This window comes from Leptosomus discolor, chromosome 4 (assembly GCF_034619465.1).
Source record: "Leptosomus discolor isolate bLepDis1 chromosome 4, bLepDis1.hap2, whole genome shotgun sequence".
Taxonomy (NCBI): Eukaryota; Metazoa; Chordata; class Aves; order Leptosomiformes; family Leptosomidae; genus Leptosomus; species Leptosomus discolor.
This window is the reverse complement of record NC_141394.1, coordinates 41,777,806-41,796,746: the sequence shown is the minus strand read 5'-3', so window position 1 is coordinate 41,796,746 and position 18,941 is coordinate 41,777,806. Positions and strand designations below refer to the sequence as shown.

Here is an 18,941-nt window from a genome sequence, read left to right as displayed (position 1 = left end):
GACTTTCTGTAGACAAAATTTTCTGTGTATGGAAACTACGGAAAGTTCTAACACTTTCCAAGGCTGAAGATTTTTTAAAATGTTACCTTTGACAAAGCGTTTTCTATAAACTTTCATAAAATAAATACTGCAGTGTAACATATAAAGCAAAACCTGCAAAGTAAATATAATAGGAAATCATAATTATAAAGTATATATTTCCTAATAATATTTCACTTCAGAACATAGAAATTACACTTGAGTTCTCATAAGCTACCTCTACCTTTTCATTTACTGGACATATCAAACTTATTTGAAGAAGAGAAGGTGGGATTGCCAGAGGAAGAGAAAGGATATCTCTGACAAGATCTAGTTTATTCTTTGTTATCAAATCTTCTATAAAGCAGAAATTGCTATAGCAAATGTCCTACATAAAATGATTACAGTCACTACTTATTCTAAAACACAATACAGTGTATATCTGGTATTCTCTTATATGAGTTGCTGTATATTTAAATTGAGCAGAGAATCAGTTTAGAAGTTTTTGTTTTTATTAAGATAAACTTAGTATTTCAAAAGTTTTTTATGAGATATGTAAAGGTGGAGCAGAAAAATGCCGTGTATTTGTTGCAAACATATTTACAGTCAGCTACTACTGAAGTTACCTGAAGTAGTGAATTCAAGGCTGTCCTGGGTTACAGTGTAAAATGTGCCAAAAGGAAAAAAAAATATTCTATTATCATCTTCAGGAGCTGTTGAGACCAGGTGGTGCTGTGCTCCCTGCCTCCCCCCTCTGGACTATCTCCTGTCAATGGGCACAACAATGCCTTATCGCCTGACCCATCGATAACTCGCTCCTGGGCTATCTCCTGTTAATGGCCCATCAAGGAACTGCCTCACGACTCCCCATCCCATTGTGAGATGCTCCGCCCGGGGAGGGGGGGGAAGGAGCCAAGCAGTCCATGCCAAATAAAAACGGAGATTTTGAACACCCTAGCATCCTTTCTTCCACTGGATTCCCAGAGGAGCTTTTCCCCCCACTGGAGTTCCAGAGGACAAGAGCTACCTACCTACCACTGGACCTTCGGAGGAAGACCAGACTCTTTTACCTGATTGCTGCTTCCACAGAACTACATCCATCACTTGAGGAGGACTGCAGCCATCATCTTATCGGACTGCTACTGCCACCCTAACAGGGTGTCAGGTTGTATTCCTGACTCTGTCAGTGTAAACCAGTGAGTTGTTTGTTTTTCCCTGCCTTGTGTTATATATATATATATTAGTAAAGAACTGTTATTCCTATTTCCCATATCTTTGCCTGAAGGCCCGTTAATTTCAAAATTATAATAATTTGGAGGGAAGGGGGTTGCACTTTCCATTTCAAGGGAGGCTCCTGCCTTCCTCCACAGACACCTGTCTTTTCAAACCAAGACAAAGGCTAGAGTAAAACACTGATTAGCAACGGAAGTTGTGTCTCGTTCCTCTTTTTAGATGCTCTGATGAACATACAAGTATTAACGAGGAACAAATTTACCTCACAGAAACTGCAAGTGAATATCATTTAAGAAATGTCTAATTTGCATATGTGAGATTGGAGGTTATTATTCTAGTGTATTTAATGGCATATGCATTATTATGGTGACTTTCCACTATGAACACGTCCATCATCATTTCACAAGGCAGAGAGAAAGTTCCTAAAACCTTCTCACTGTCCTAGCAAGACTCAGATCTAGGAAAGGAGGACTCCTACGATAGAAGTTAAATCATGGAAGTAGACAAAAAGTTTTTGGGAATCAAAAACACTCTAGCATACTTTTTTTTTCTTTTAAAAGCTACTGCCTGCTATGTAGCTATCTGTAAAACCCAACTGAACTAACAGAAATCAAAAAAAAACTAAGCTGTATTTAACTAACAGCCTAAGTTATACATTGTATTTGCATATTTGTTGTTACCTACAAGAGGCATGGAGATAGAGGACGTACAATTCATAAGAGTTTAGTTCTACGTGACTGCTTTTGAGAAGTTTAATGCAGAAATACTCAGCAAGGAAACATGTTTATTCCTTAGCCATTCTGGAGCCGCAGTGAGCAAACCTTTCCACCTGAACAGATACATGCTCCAGGTGGTGAGGAAGAGAGCACTTTTTAACATACTCTGATTTGGAGGTGAACTCCAAAAGACTGGGCCAGGAAAACAAGTATCATCTTTATTTCCTTTAGCTAACTTTTCTGATTGTGGTGTCCTTAGAGAGATACAGTTTGGTTTTACTCTGGTGCAGCTGAAGTCTTGCACCATATTACCTATGCTCCTGGGGTGGGGGGAAGACAAATCCTGTTTCTTATATATTGTACTGCTCAGATTTCATTACCACATCCAGGTTTTATCCCCCGTAAATTATTTTTGATCAAACAGTTCTCATTCTGCAATTCTAAAACTGCAAAGAGTTATTTCTACCTTAGAACTGCACAACACAAATAAAGCAGTTTATTTCTTGATAACATCTGTTAAATCCTGGATGTGTCACAGGATCTTTCATGAGTCACTACATGCCCGAGTTAAAAAAAGAAATGAAAAATGAACAAAAAAAGTCACACTGACAAATTTTTTTTCCTTAAGGCACAGGACAATGTCTCTCACTTTAATGATCCGTCAAGAATTGAATAGAGGTTCTCACCTTTACAAAGAAAATAATGGTATTACATTATTTATTTATTAAATATGGACAACTTTTTCATGGGTTGCACAGATTTCCACATAAGAGATTATACAAAGAAGTATAAATTCAGAGAAAATAATAAAATTTATGTATCACATGATCATGAAAAGCATTGTAATAATTAGCTGCTTTTCCTACTTTTAACTCAAAACAGAGCTCATGGAAAAAAGTTTTAAAGGAAGCTCAATCACAGTCCAATAAAGACATTTTAATACACTTTTGACATTCACTTTAGATCTAAAGCTTAAGGAATGAACTAATGTATTCTCTCAATATTTATTCAGGGAGAGAAGAAAGAATACAGACAATATATTTACTACAGGTTTATCTTTTTTGTACACTTCCCATTGCATAACAAAAACTTCTGAAACTAGCATAACAGTCATATAACAGCACTTACATGTTTATGAATTATTTTCATATTTTTCCACAAGGGAAAAACAGTTGTATAATTCTTTTTATTATACAACATATAATAAATGCTGCCTAATAGAAAGTTATCTAAAAGATTGGTATTGACACAAGTTTGACGGCTACTTGTAGCAAAACTTCATTCATAAATTAAGAATAGAAGGCTGTTACACTTTTAGTCACACTCTCCATCCAGGAAACTTATCACAACAGCACTGTCAACAAAATATCTTAAAAACTACATTACATTAGTGTATATATGGTTTATATCAACACATCAACAAAAGACTATCATTTCCTGAGAACAGGTTGTTAAAATCTGTTGTAGGCGTTCTACAATAAGATAACTTCATTTTTATTTTTTCTGTTCTTGTGATGTCTTTTGGAAATATTTTTAACCTGACAAATAGCTTAAACTTATCAATATGTTGTATTAATTACTAACAGTAAATACTAATGTCTTTTTTAATATTTTTGAAAACAGAATTAAGGAAAGATGATGTTATTTAATGATCTAAAAAGTAGCTTTTTTATAAATACTGAAACATTAATCACAATGGCAACCTGTTGAAAGCCAGCTGCGAATAAGGTGACTACAGTTCACAAAAAAATTTCATGCCTTTACAACCCATCTTAGCAGATGATTATTTTATACTCAACAATGGTGTTAAAGCCGATATTATGTATGCGGTCATTTGTACCATGTCTGCAAGTTAATAGCTGTAATTTGCTCTCAGTGTGTACCTACTCACTCTACAGATCAACCTGACTAAATTACAGTCCCAGCCATGACAATCCATTGGCTTCTAGTGTGTGTTTTTCCTGTTTGCTAGAGCCCAGTGTGATTCTTTTAGTGCTTCACTAGCTCAGTTGTAATAGAGCTAGTCCTCATGACAAAAATACTGCTAACAACTTTTGGAAAAAATCTCTGTTGGCCATCATTTATGGTTTAAAACAGATGATATTTTGTTTCTCACTTACCTAAATAGGTTAGTCTGACCTATATAAAAGACAGCTTTATCAACAGCAGCTTCATACTCTCTGCAACCACATTGCGCCACAGTTCTCTCTAATACATAAGTAGGTATTCCCCTATCCTTTTATGTGAAAAGACTGTAGAGGTCACTGCATATGAGCACATGGTTTGCATATAAGGGTGGAGAGAACAATAATCAGAAACTCAAGCACATTGGTAGTACGCTACAGTATCTTAAAATGACCTTAAAAAAAACCCAAAACAACCCAACATTACCAATAAATGCTTTGATTTCTGCTGCCCTAGAGTCTGTGGATTTTTTTTGGTATTTTTCATGACGGAATATAAGAAGTAATGCAAAAACAACCTGAACTATTTTTCCTTCCAACACAGTGTAAAATGTATTGATTTGATAAATCATGGGAGGAGCATAGATGTTCAGGCGTCTGGGTAGACACAAATTACATGTTGTACATAATGAAAGGGTAGTTACTAGTTACTTTTCCTGTTCCCCGCTTTATCATACTGATTGAGAGTAACAAACTGTAATGTTTGTGATAAAAACTAGGTGATATACCTAGCTATTATAAATATAAGTAAATATATATATAAAAGTAGCTATCACTTGCAAACACTAAATTGGTGAGAAGAAAGTAATTTTTTTATTATTATTACGTATTAATTGCAGCAAATAAAAAAAGAATAGGGAGAAAAGTATTGTCCGTTACTTATAGTACATATAGTTACATAAGTGCAGATAACTTAGAGAATCACAGCATGGTAGGGGTTAGGGGTTGGAAGGGACCTCTGGAGATCATCTAGTCCAACCCCCTTGATAAAGCGGGTTCACCTACAGCAGGTTGCACAGAATCACCTCCAGGCAGCAATCTTCAAAAACAGCCTGAATGCTGTGTAGCAATTCTACATTCATTTTTTCCTGTTACCACTTTATTATTATTTATTTATTATTGCAATAGAACTATCTTCTGATCTACACCAGCCTTTTAAATCTTACCATGCATTCTACCAATTTCAGGCTGGTGACAGATGAACCTTCAGTTTACAACCTAACACAAATACAATTGTGATAGAACAGGTTTACACAGCTCTACCACACTAAAAGATTTCCATTTTACACATAATTCAAAGTAGTCTTTAGACCAAAGGCTCCATGGACTTGAACATGAGGATAAACATAATCAATGGATGCAACTGACAGATAAGGGAATCACAAGGAAACAATGAGACACTTCGTCAACACAATGCACAGTTTCATTAACAAATTGCCCTCTTATCTCATTGTCGTGACTGCCTTTTACTGTAATATTCGAGGAAATGTGAAGCAGATGTTTAAATTACAAGAATGAAGCTCTATTTACAGAAGACTCCTCCAGGCTGGAGTAGCAGTGCAGAGAAAAACTTAAGAGTTTCTTTATTTACTTTCTAATTTAGTAAGCACTACTTGTGAAATAGTTGTCTCAATGACACACAAATGGTAAATGGGGATTAAGCACAACAGCCTTCAAAGTGAGGAAAAGTAATTTATGCTTAACGTAATTGATAAACTACCAGGAATATACTACAATTATACTACCTCTGAAAAGACCTACTAAATTCTATACAATTATCTACATCCATGAAAGAGTAACCTACACATTGTGCATAATTTACTAACTTAATTCTGTTTTCTAGCACTTTTTTTTTTTTTTTTTCCCATTTGTGAACTAGGCTTCCTACACAAATAAGTAGTTTATTTCTGAAATTTACTCAGCAGTAACAGCAAATTTTGTGTTTTCATGTTCTTTCTCATTTCATTAATGGAAAGGATCAATTCTACTACACAGCAGATTTTTGGCAAAAAAACCCAACAAAAAATAAACACCCCTGCTATGATTTCTTTTACAAGTTTTCTGACATCGTCTATGTGATCCTAGAAGGTGTGCAGAAACCTAAAAGTGACAAAACAAACACGCTGGAATCAAAGTGCAACTCTCTGGTCCCATGTCTTGTAATTTCTGAAGCAGTGATAGTCCTAGGGTTTACTTAATTCAAACTCAAAAATAGAGAAATGGAAAAACTTGTCTGTTCCCTTCCATTGATACAACAGTTTTGCAGCTGTATCTCCGTTACATAAGCAATGGCAGAAAGTTAGATTCTTGGGTGCTATTGTCCTCCTAGACAGTACTGAATAGATGATATTTGCCAATAATACAGAAGAGGCTTATCAAAGCTAGATACTTGGGTGTTAAGGACTTCAATTCTTCAGTTCTGTGTAAATAGGTCTAAGTAACTACAAGAACTGTTAAGAACTTCCAATACAGTGGTGTCTATTTAGATGCAACGTACATATAAAAACACCTCACACATACGTAAACATCCTACTATCCAGAGACAGGCAGACAAATATGAAATTTTAAAGTTATATCTGTCACTGTCCTTAGGCAAATACCTCTGAATGATTACCATAGCTGGTATATAAGATAGAACTAAAGCTAGCTTTTCAAAGCCTTAGTTCCACCTTGTAAATAAGGATTAATGCTGTCCTTTCCTCAAACATTACTGGTTAAAATGCTCTTAACCATTCTGATCTTTCAAAACTATACATCATAAGACAGAAGTCATAATTTTACTTAATTACACATATCTGCACAAGTCTGATGCCGTCTTATCCAGAGACATATATAAACAGCTTTCCATTGCTTAAACAATGAATAGTTCAGACAAATTATTCAGATTTTCCTTAAAGATAAATCGCTTGGGTCAAACATCATTAGAAGCTAAATCAAATTTGCATGAAGAAAATAGAAAAAACAGGTTAAACTATTTCAATTTTTTTTTCAGGAGTAGTTAGAACAAATGTTACATGGAGTGAGAAAGATTTATCAAAAAAGTAACTAAAAAGTGAAGAAAAGCAGCAAAATCATCATTTGGGGGGGAGGGGCATGACTTCTGCTTGTTAATGCGGCGCAGTTAACATATCACAGATCTCTTGACAGAAGAAAATAGGTCATATAAACTTTCACCTTCAAGATGACATTTGAAGGCTATAGCAGGTTGACAATAATGATCAAAACATCATTTTTCACAGCTGAGAAAACACTGAACATAGGGGTTGTTTGGACTGCATGTTAGCATCACAAACACCATAAGCAGAGTTAGTATGTAACTGGCAAAACCCTTCTACAGAATTGACCCTGCCTTCAAACAACTGACAAGTCCACACTGATTTCAACCAGTGACCCCACTTCTCAAAATTTCTTGATGTCTCGGATGCTTACCGCAGGGTATTCTACCATAAAAAAAGAAGAGATAAGAACATGCCCAATTTTCCAAAACATATCAGATTGTATCAGATGCTATTCTTCTTTTCCCAACATGAAGAGATTACCTATTCCCTAATTTTTTGTTTTCTTGCACCCAGCTCAAGCTTTCAGATATTTCTTTCTATTTGTTCCATATATTAAAAAAGCCAGTAAGTAAAAATTCATATACAACATTAATAAGAAGATAATCTGGATTTCCTTGTCCTTCCTACTTTATTAAAAGGAAAATTGAGAAAGAGAGGAAAGCTGTGTGCTCCAAAGGCGGGCATTGCTAAAAATTAAGGTTGAGAGAGGAATTTAACGCAGCATTTTATTTTCCCCTCTAGCGGAGTTAACTGACCATTGCTGTTAGTCTTTCTCCTACAGGGCTTAGATAATTTTTGACTTGCAGTAACTAGAGTGATACTATGAAAGCTATGAAATGCTATAGGCTTATATTTAAAAAAAATATTTAAAAAAATTTAAAAGTATTCGAAATCCAGCAGGGAAATACTTACGGTATTTAAGCTTAGCCATAAATCTATGAAAAGTCTGCTTTTGTTTCTCAGGAAGCATGTGTCAAGAGGGCTCTCTTATTTAAAAACAAACAAACAAAAAACAAAACAAACCAAAATGAAACAAACCCCAAAAAACAAACCCAAATCACAGCTAAAAAGGACAGTTCCATCGCCCCATTTCTATTTCTTCCCCTCCATCACATATTCTTACTACTTCCTTTGTTTCACCTTTAGAATAGTTGGCTTTTGGTGCTAATTAGAGAAGATGTTACATTTAGCCTTTTGCTATAGGAAAAAGATAATTAATTTTATGTGTGTGTGTATGTATATATATGGAACCAAAAATTTATTGTTATTCCAATTAATATTTTAAGCAGTCTATAAGCCAAATTTATTTAATTCAGAAAAGCCTCAACAACACAAATAAAATCACTTTAAAAACCTTCCTAGTATCCTCTTGAAATACCTATGTTATGCTTAGCCTTGCAGTTTTTCTCCAGGTACTAAAGTTTCTATCTATTCCTCAGGAAGAGTAAGAGGAAAAGGCCATAAGGAGTCAAGAGTATCCTGAGATCATCATCAGGAGGAATACGAAAGTATGGCGAGAGGTTCTTCCTCCTCAGTCTCAGCATCTGCTTGGGTTAGTTTTATAAGTTTCACTATCAGAACTTGACTCTTTCTGGTAACAAAGTTAAGTATGAAAATGGACAGACCTTTCTCCAACCTCGGTTGAAATAAAAGGCTATTATTTGTTAAACATAAATTATCCATACATGGTTTCCAGAGAGCTTAAGGTGAATACAGTAGGCAACAGTCATTTGACTACTAGGCAATTTTTGAAAGCAGTAAAATCAGCTTAGGCCAAGGCAAGACCAGGTAAGTCCTGTGACCCTCTCGCACTGTCAGGTCAATAAAATGGTTTTGTGTGGGGTTGTTATGTTTTAAAAACAGGAAGAAATAAAAAAAAAAAAAAAAGAAAAAAATCACATTCTACAGGGCTATTCATCTTCAAGGCACGATTACAGTATAAGCTCAAGCAATTCAGAGAAATCTGAACTATAGCAGACCAAGGTCAGTAAGTGTACGTGTTGAAACTTGATTTTAGTCAGCCTGTGGAGGAGACATAAATAGCGCTTTGCACGTTGAGCATCATAGTTCTGTACTTGTTCCCTGCTTTCTCCATCCTTCCACAGAGACACAAGGGAATACGCTGATTTTACAATAGGAGGAGGAAAACAAGATACATGAATTGAAACTCAAGTAGAGGAGCGTGGAATTTGCCTTTGAATCCACACCAGAATGTAAGCTAACCATATTTATCTAGCACCAGCATAAGCATGTGATCAGGGTGATAAGCCTTAACAACTTCATGTATCACTTCCAGGTTAAGTGTTTCTCTACTGTATTTAATGTAGACTTGAAATTGTATTTTGAAGTTTAAACAAATTTTGAAAACTGTTTAGTTATGGTTAGGAAGATCATGTCAAAAGGATTTTAGGGGAATCAGAAACCTTGCTGAGACCTATGTATGGCCCCATTTTATTTTAATATTACCATGTCACCTACCACACTTTAAATTTCTACATGCTTAACTAATTCAGTGCTCCAGAAAGAAAGGCAATGTAAGAAAAGACAGCATTGTACTATGAAGATAGGTACCAGTATCATCTTTAGCTATGCATGGAGGGCTTAAATATTGTATACATGGCTGCTAGCATTTTGTAATGACACATCACAAGTTTCGCAATATTACTGATGTATGAGGCAAAGGTAAAGTACTGCGACAATCACACATTGTTAATACCCATGGTGGAGGTTTTATTTTAAAAACTCCGTATTCTTTTAACAATAATTTGTCATCACACACTTGTATCTGAATTTGTGCTCATATTTATCCTTGTTAGAGTTGCGTGAATCAATGCAAGAGAAAAGCTAGGCCTACATAAGCTCACTTTCATCTACATTTATAGATGCAGTGTGTATCTTGCAAAGTTGTGGGACTATACAGAAATGTATTTTGACCAGTCGTCAACTAAAAATATGTATTCAATTTTTAAGCTTGATATTTTTCCTTTGAAGAGCAAGGGGGTGGGGGGGAAGTCAACAGTTGTAAAGTTAGAACAGAAAATTGCTGAAATTTGGTGTCATGTAATGCTAACTCAGTGGCTTTATTTTTTGCCAGAAATTGTAGTATACAAATTTTCACATTTCTCCACCCATCGTCTCATTTCTCAGAATCAGTAGGGTTTTCTTTGGTTTGGTAACATTTTTTTTGTGAGGTAATTAAACTTGGTTTAGAAATACATTATTTCCAGTGTACTTTCCTAACCTGAGAAACAATTTGTTCTGAGAACTTCCAGAGTGTATTGTCACACCTTCACTTTTGTTTAACTAACAGTCTCTGAATAGTTGAGTTCCTATGGTATGAAGAGAGTATTGAAAGTTTTACTACACTCAACTCTCCTGAAGAGTCAAGACACTTTTTATACGATTGTATTTGGTGCAAAGTGTGCAATAGTGCTTAACAACTCAAGTTCCATCAAAAATACTTTTCAATAAGGTATGTCTACACTCTGTAAAAAGTGACTATGGTTTACTTCATAGTAGTAGTTTACACAGTAGATGAGTTTGAGTTGAAATTTAGAGAGAAGTTATTAAAGAAGGCAGCCTGGTTGAATTTGGTCTATGATATGCTTCACTTTACTTACTGGAGTGATTTATATATGGTCCTATTTTAAGACAAGTTTTGAAGATACAGGAAGTATTTTCTTCCTCTGAGTTTACGAAAAACTAGAGAAAAACATTTAAATTAGTATGAATTTAAATTTTAAAAAATCCATTTGAAAGCAAGCATAATAAAATTAGATAACAACTAGAAATCTACCTTCAGTTTTCTTCAAGTAAAAAAAAAATAAATTTGAATATGTGTTCAAAAACCCCACAACTAATTCCACGTACTCCATTAGTAAGAAAATTTTCTTTATTCAGGAGACATGCAAACCAAAGCAATCTGAAGTTAACAAGAAATCAAAAAAATTTCCTACCATTCTAAGATCTTCTCTGTTTTCCATGTCATCGATTTGCTTGATTAAAGTAGAATGAAGGGGATTGATTTTATTTGTCTTAATTCTAATTTAAATTTATTATAATATTTTTGTTTTCTCTCTATGACTGTTGGATGGTGTTTTGTTATTAATTTAGTGCAGCTGCCTTCCAACTCATGATGACTGCCTCCTAACCATAACTCAAGACAAGTGTCAGACATACTAAGATGTCTGTATAAAGACTACTATATGTGTGTCAATCATTACTGTTAAGATGCCAAAAGAAAGTTATATGCAGGACATCTTCTGCATCTGAATCAAAGAGAACACATTTAAATATGTTATTTCAGCATTAAATTAATTTTGCTGATGGATTCTGACATCTGTCAGTGTATACACCAAACAGAGCTACCTTTCAAAGTAAGCATGGAATGAAATTACAGTCTGAATAATTTTAATCATATTTCAATCGTATTTCTTTCCTGGAACAGGATTTTTTGTTTTCTGGGTTTTTTTTTTGTTTAAACAGCAAAAGTTTCTTTGACTTTACTTACCCTAAGTTTTTAGGATAAAAATAGATATTAAAAGAAACCCAAGCTATACTCTTACTAAATGACAACAGCTGACTTGAAAGACCATTTGTGGACGAAAATACCGTATAATGAGTCACAATTTTTACATGTTAAAAACATAGTCCAGGCGTGTATTGTTTCATGTTAATAAAAAGTGGAAAGCTTTCATAATTTTCTTTTATTACTCTCACAATCTAAATAAAATACTACTTTAATAATGTTAAAATTCACTTGTGTTTGTACTGCCTACTTAAGGGCTTTTCTTGGGATTATTTTAGGGATCACTGAGCACAGTGCTAAAAGATTACTGAAGCTTGTCTTTGTAATACCTAACACATATATTATTTCCTGAAGAGGTATATTTATATTTTATTTAAATATTTTGTATAAAGAATCTGAAATAGGTGGTTTGATTTATCTATGTAAATGTAACACCGAACACAAGATAATGTCTAACACTGTAAAACAAGGACTTTCAACCTGCTTAATGATATGGGCCACACAGCAATTTTGGGTCCATCTAGCCTCTCTCAACAGACTCTGTAACTGTTGCAAAGCTGACACTTAATTCCATGCACCTCTTCTTCACAGACAAATGAAGGGAGGTGGTGTAAGGTTTCAGAGTATCAAACCCGCAAAATAGATACAATTCTCATCCATTTATAGAAGAGTTATAGCCGTGCCTGCCATTTCTATTCTTATCTATATATCAATCACCCCTTAAACTTTTTTAGATTTTTACTGATAAAAAACATCTTTACTATCTTTTAGCAAGTTTTGAGAGTTTTGAGAATTTAACAGATTGACAGGATCCAGAGTCAGCTGAAGGCCTGACATGGAACTCTTCCTTTCAAAGATTTTATTTGAAAGTAAAGAGGATTCCAGTCTCTAAAAACAGATACTGAATGAGAAAAAGACAAGGTTACAGGTTGTCTTTTGCGATATTCCTCTTTAGGGGCATTCTAATCTCAAACTATACTAAAATGCTCTGCCACACCATATATTTTGTGAAGGTTCTGCAGAGTCTTGAAGCCATATAAGCTCAGGTGGTCTATGGAGAAGGAACCACATTCTCCCTCTGTGAAGTTTCACCTGGTCAGAGTGCAAACGCCAAGACAGTGTACAACAAGAGCAGACAAGCATTCAATGACTGAATTATATTAACACCTTCACACTGAAGAGACCTTAAACTGTGAAAGAAACTTCTACATTTTTGTTAAGAAAAACAAAGAGCAAATATTTAGTAACAGCACTGAATAGATCTGATAAATCTCTAAAATAGTAATTAGGAAAAACAGGAGTCAATTTTTCTTCAAAACCATGGAAGCAATCATTACATTCAAATGCTTCTTTAACATAATAGAATAACTAATTTTCAAAACACTTTATCGCCAGATATATTATTTAATAGTAAAATCAGTTCCGGTTTCAAATGTAATATTCCAGTTGCCTGTATTAACAAAGAACAGTAGCAGCTGTTCTTTATTAACACAGGTAACAGAACTACAACAGCAGGAAAGTAATGTGAGATGAGAGGCCTGGACAACACAGAAACTTCAAGCAGAGATTTGTTGTGAAAACAAGTTTGTTAGAATTTTCAGACTGCTAAAAAACAGAAACAAATGTCAAACAAGTTTGAAAGTAACAGTAGATACATCAAACAATGACTACCATTAAAAAGTCACCCACTGCCTTGCGATATTGCTATTACCATTCTAGAGAAATTATGATGTTGGGAAATTGTCAGAAACAGAGTGTGTATACAGATATTTATACTTATGCAGAGTAAAAATAACAAAGCAACAGCCAAGTTCATTTGTGAATGTATCAGGTAAGTATTAATTCAAAACATTTAATATTCTGAAGTGTCAATTATCCAGTTAAGAATGGGAAAATAGTAACTGAATAAGACTGCTTAAGATAACTACATTATAGCAGAACAATTTTAGTTATTATTATATTGTTTCAGAAAAACATGAATACAGAGGGAACGCTACAATAAAGTACTAGCAGTTGCATAGAAATAATTATAGTTATAGTTGCTCTCTATGTTTAGCCTGTACCCAGGGCTAAACCATAACAGTCACTCTATCATCTGATGAACTCCCACCAGGCAGAGAGGGGAATCAGGAAAAAGGAGAGCAGACCTGTGCGTAGAAGTGCAACAGATTTAATGAAAACACCACCAATATCAACAGAGATACACTTAGCCAAATGAATGGCCAGTCACCACAACAGATCAGAGATTAGTCCTCAGGAGAAGCCAGAGGAGGAGCAGGAGGAACCCCACAGGAGACCCCTCTCCTTAGCAAACCTTCCCCCTTTATAACGAACATGACATTATGGTATGGGCTACACCTGTAGCTAACTCAGGTCAGCTGCCCTGGCTGACCTGAGCCTGCCTAGCATGGCTGAATTATGATTCTATCCCAGCCAAACCAGGACATTTGTAAACAACAATTATCCTCAGTTCTTAGTTTTGTACTAAATAGCAATCAACTCTAGAAACTCAGGAAATTCTAAAAAAACCCCTTCACATAAATTTCATCTTGGCTGGCTGATTGAAAAAGAAGGCAGAGATTTGATTTAGATAATATTTCCTCCGTTTTAGTTTGTTACACTAAACAGCACTGTGATAAAGAAATTAATATTTTGTAAAGGTACTTCCTTTCCATATATAAGAGAAAAATACAGATACAATTGTACTGCTACCATCAGATCACTTAGTGAGTTTGGTCAAACTCTATTCTATTTTTGTAAACTCATTCTAATTCAAAATCAAAGCATAAGGAATTCACAGAAAACTCATGTACTGCATAAAAAGATACTTCATATGCACTGAAAAATGGTGACAAAATCTCTGTTGACTCAGTATGACTGAATTCTGCATCCTAGTACAGTCTAAGCAACTGGAAGCACCTATTTCAGGCTAATTTCCTCACTAATTAGACACCCAAAGTGTATTTTCAAAAATTCCTTCCTGGAAATACAAAACATGTATTAACTACTATTAGTCTTGAAGTCTTCTAATTCTAGCACCCATAGGCATAGAAAACTGATTTAAAGGCTGAAGTGTTTTAAAAAATTGTACATTGGAAAGAAAATTGTACTGTGATATGCATCCTGTGTGAAGGGATGACACACTTACTTTAATGATTTGTGAGTCAGCAGGTTTAACCTAAATTTGCTTCTAAACCTTGATGAAAAAGGGAGAAGAGGAAAAAAATGTGGAAAAGAGATTCATATTACCCTAATTACAAGATTATTTTCAGGTTAGGTAGTTTTCATAGATTTCTCCCACTGACAGGTAACCATAACTTAGCCTGTTATCAAACTCAGAGACTGAATTCTATAATTTACAAACAATGGGTTCCACAATATCCACATAGGAGAGGCAAGGAATATTATTTTTGTTACGATTGTGATGATATTATTACTGTCATTTCTGCCCTGAGAAAAGAGTGGGGTTAAAGCACTACATAGAATTGCTTTGCAAGACTAAACTGTTTATGAGACAGTTCCAGTTGCTTAGACTGTGCATTATGTGTTCAGTGCCCTCTGAAAAAAACTGGATTTCCTGCTTGTTCTCCAAACAATACATAATACCTAATACAATGCAAGTTTTCCAGACAGAGTCACTCTGCAAATAATCTTGAGAATGAAAATCAATCTTTTTTTCTCTTTTTTCTACACTCCCTAGCAAGTAAAGTGAGAGTGGGGAGGTGGACATAAAATTGTCTTTCAGAAAGAATAAAATAGCCTTGAATTCATATAAAGATGAAGACATTAAAAGACATTGGTATTACTGCTCTGTTTCTTTTCCTGGAGTTGCAAGCACGGACTTTTTTTGCATCTGGGTTGGCAGGAGGATGTTTCTGGGTTTTGTTTTGTTTAAAGGAAAACAGGAATTAAAAAATTCTCACTTTAGTTCCTCTCAGAAATTTCTTATTCTCCCATTACATGTATTGGCAGGAAATAAAATGAACAGCATTTAGATACAGATTTTCACCTTTATAAATTAATAAGCTTACTTCACCTGCTCTGTTGTTGGAAGAGATAGTTAAGATCCTTTCCCAAATATTCCAAATATGTTTTTGAAGTCTCAAACAGATTGCAAATGTTAAGAAAATTTATTCACTATTAACCAGAATTCTGTGAAATGCAAGGTCCACATGCGCATGTATACTTTGTGACTGCTACAATGAGTTACAAAATTATTTTTTTTGGCCTTGTAATAAGTGGGCCAAAATATCACTGTGCAAATCAGAACATGGTCCCTTGTGCATATACTGCGTATAATCTATCACTGGATTGGGCTGAATAGGAAAAGAACGGGAAGCGAATACACGTGACATGCAGTTCTTTAAGAACTGCCTTTTTGTTAAACTAATATTCTTTAAAAATCTAAGGAATTGTCACCACATCAATTCAAACTTTAGTGACTCCAGGCAATGCACTGACCACTTAAAATTACGTTGAGTCCTTCCTGTGAATAAGGATCTTCGTTAAAGGCTGTCAACCATGGCTAATTTAGCAAGGGTACACTGCTGTGTGAGAATAAACAGAAACAGCAAGAAACCATGATACTTATCTCCAAGAAAGGGATGTTCCAGTTACTTTTGTAGGTCAGCTGAAACGTGTTATAAGTCTTCAAGGCAGTTCCATCCTTTCTGACTTGTAAAGGGTTTCAATGCAATCTGCTATTCATAAATTCATGAAGACAAATGGTCAAGAATTTTGGGATTGCACTTGAGAACTAATGCCTGATATACAGCCAGCTTCACAGAGTCACAAGTCCTTCTGAGAAAAGTATCAGTAATATGAGAAGACATACTACTGAAGGTGGAAATTACCTAGGCCAAACACAGTGCTGCTATTTATTCCAAAGAGTTGTGGATGTGAAGCGGTTTCTTCTGGAAGGCCCTTTCAACTTTAACCTAAATCCTGAGGAGAGAAGAGTTAAAGAAGTCACGTATGTCAAAGTACTTATTTGCCTAGGCAGATATTCTATTCTTCGTTTAATTTCTCAGCTTAGATGTGCAAAGTCTGCAGTACTTTTTCCAATCCTCTTGATAAATCCTTTAAATTCATTTGTATATGGTATGTATCATCAGAGACAGAAAGGGGTGCCACCCAACTCTAACCTGTTCTAAGTAATAGAGAAATGACCTCATGAAGAAGAGGACACTTTGCCTTAATAGCCTTAATTCTCATGTAAGTAAATCAGCGTGTGCCAGAGAAATTACTTACAGTCTATTCTCAAAATGTATACTTCTGATGATAAAGCTGATCTGACCTTAAAGAAGGTGGAGACAGCCTTCCTGGGCCTGAATGAGTGCCCAGGCTTCATAGATATCCTTGAGGTATCTTGTCAGACTCGGTCTCAGATACTGAACAGGTGCCAGAGGGCACCAAGAACTTGAAGAAAAGGAACTGGGCAAGAAAATCTATTTCAGAAAAGACGTAAATGTGAGAGGCCTGACACCAAAGTGTACTCAGAAAAGTGAGATCACCTCACCAAGTCATGTCTCTTATCAGGGCAGGTGACGACCATCATGGCACGGGCACTGATGTTTCTGCTGCTAAAGGTATCTTACCCATTCATTGGTCAGTTCAACCCTTTTTGTTTTCACAGTGGAAGCTTCTGATTACAAGTTGTAATGGGTTTGCGTGGCAAGGTTTCAGTAGCAGGGGGGGTTACAGAGGTGGCTTCTGTGAGAAGCTGCTAGAAGTTTCCCCTATGTCAGATACAGCCAATGCCAGTCCATTTAAGATGGACTCACCTCTGGCCAAGGCTGAGCCAATCAGAAACAGTGGTAGCACCTCTGTGATAACGTGTTTAAGAAAGGGAAAAGTTATTGCACAGCAGTAATTGCAGCGAGTGAGAGGAGTGAGAATACGGGAAAGAAACATTTCTGCAGACACAGAGGTCGGTGAAGAAGGAGGGGGAGAAGGTGCTCCAGGCACCGGAGCAGCGATTCCCTTGCGGCCTGTGGTGAAGACCATGGTGAGGCAGGCTGTACCCCTGCAGCCCATGGGCGGTGGAGCAGATGACTGCCTACACCCCGCGGAGGGCCCCCACGCCACAGTAGGTGGATGCCCGAAGGAAGCTGTGACCCCGTGGGAAGCCTGCACCGGAGCAGGCTCCTGGCAGGACCTGTGGCCCGTGGAGAGAGAGAAGCCCACGCTGGAGCAGGTTTGCTGCTAGAGACCCCGTGAGGGGGGCTCACGCTGACAGTCAGTTCCTGAAGGACTGCATACCATGAAGGAGACCCACGTTGGAGCAGTTCATGAAGAACTGAACCTGTGGGAAGACTCAAAGTGAAGAAGTCATGGAGGACTGTCTCCTGCAAGAGGGACGCCACATAGGAGCAGGGGAAGTGTGTGAGGAGTCCTCCCCCTGAGGAGGAAGGAGCGGCAGGAACAACAGAGTGATGAACCGACCGCAATCTGCACTCCCTGTTCTCCTGCACCATTTGGGCGCAGGGTGCAGAGGAATTGGGATCAAAAGTTAAGCCCGGGAAAGAAAGGAGGGACGGGGGGAAGGTGTTTTAAGATTTGGTTTTATTTCTCATTACTTATCTCTCAGTTAATTGGTAATAAATTACATTTTTTCCCAAGTCCAGTCTGTTTTGCCCATGACAGTAAATGTTGAATGATCTCCCTGTCCTTATCTCGACCCACGAGCCTGTTGTTATATTTTTCTCTCCCCTGTCCAGTTGAGGAGGGGGAGAGTGATAGAGCGGCTGGCATCCAGCCAGGGTCAAATAACCTCACAAGCCATGATTTTGGATGCATTTCAGGTGCTGAGAGCAGTCACTCTGGCTATAAAATGAGAAACCAATCTGTATCCTAACTGGGCATGATCTAGGTTTCCAACTTCTGACAGGGGACTGTAAAAAAGATAGATAAAAAAAAAAATCAGCAGAATAAATTTACAAGTCCACATGTGCCAGGTGTGTTATGAGTAATAGCCAAACCAATTCCAGAACTGTGAAGGTCACAGGCAGATTAACAAATTTGTTATTCCACTTTTTTTTCCCAGGGCAAAGAAAAACCAAACAATCAGATCTGGCTAAAAAAAAGCCCACGGATCATTTGAAATTAATATTTTAAATCAGGACAGGAAGACAGAATGAAGGATATAGGGGGACATGTTGACTTCTTTATCCATGCATGAGAACAAAACACCCTCAACAGATACAGCTGAAGCCAAAACACTTATCAGTAAAAAACATTTCTGTCATCTAGCTTTTCAACATATATGTGGACTACTCTTAAAAATAAGTATATACTGCAATTCCTGCTGAACAAAACACTGTCATTGCTTTGCTACAGATCTTCTTGCAAAAGGTCAAACATGGGAATCTAAACTCATCTCTGACCATTAATTAACTTTGTGTATATCTCGGTAAAAAAGTTG

General features: G+C 36.2%; 1 protein-coding gene across 3 annotated transcripts in view; it reads right to left on the bottom strand.

The window, feature by feature from the left end:
- Positions 1–18,941, bottom strand: part of FSTL5 (follistatin like 5) — a 300,957-nt gene that overhangs the window by 153,447 nt on the left and 128,569 nt on the right. The gene's annotated exons all lie outside the window — the stretch shown is intronic.